We start from the raw sequence: 458 nt of genomic DNA, 5'->3' as shown, positions 1-458 counted from the left end.
GAAAGGTGAAGTGTTTGGGTCCGGCCGGCCTGGCTCTTCTGGCCTGTCAGCCCCGTGACGAGGGGAGGAGCAGCAGCAGCCGCCAGCAGGGACACGAAACATTTTAAGAAGCTCTTAACTCGACTCTTATGACGTTTATGCAGGGCGTACGTCCCGCATGGGCCCGCGGCCCGTAAAGCTCGCTGCCAGCCACTAGTGGCCAGGCCGTCGGCCATCCGTCAGGCGGTTTATGAGACGAGCAGGCGTTTTATTATTAATTGTGAATGTTGCAGGCCGGGCCCCGGGCCGGGCCGCGCCGGCCGTGCGTGCGTTACTATCGTGCGGTCAACGCGCATCATTGTTTTCGCGCTCGTCAACAGGGCCGCAGGAATCAGCAAGAGGAGACCGTCCTGGTGGGAACACCGCCGGTTTGCGATGTGCGGAATCAGGAGCGCGAGCGCAAAAAAATGGGGGGCGTC

This window comes from Frankliniella occidentalis, unplaced genomic scaffold (assembly GCF_000697945.3).
Source record: "Frankliniella occidentalis isolate FOCC.00 unplaced genomic scaffold, Focc_3.1 Scaffold28, whole genome shotgun sequence".
Classification (NCBI taxonomy): domain Eukaryota; kingdom Metazoa; phylum Arthropoda; class Insecta; order Thysanoptera; family Thripidae; genus Frankliniella; species Frankliniella occidentalis.
The sequence above is the reverse complement of the archived record's forward strand: the minus strand, read 5'-3'. Positions refer to the sequence as shown.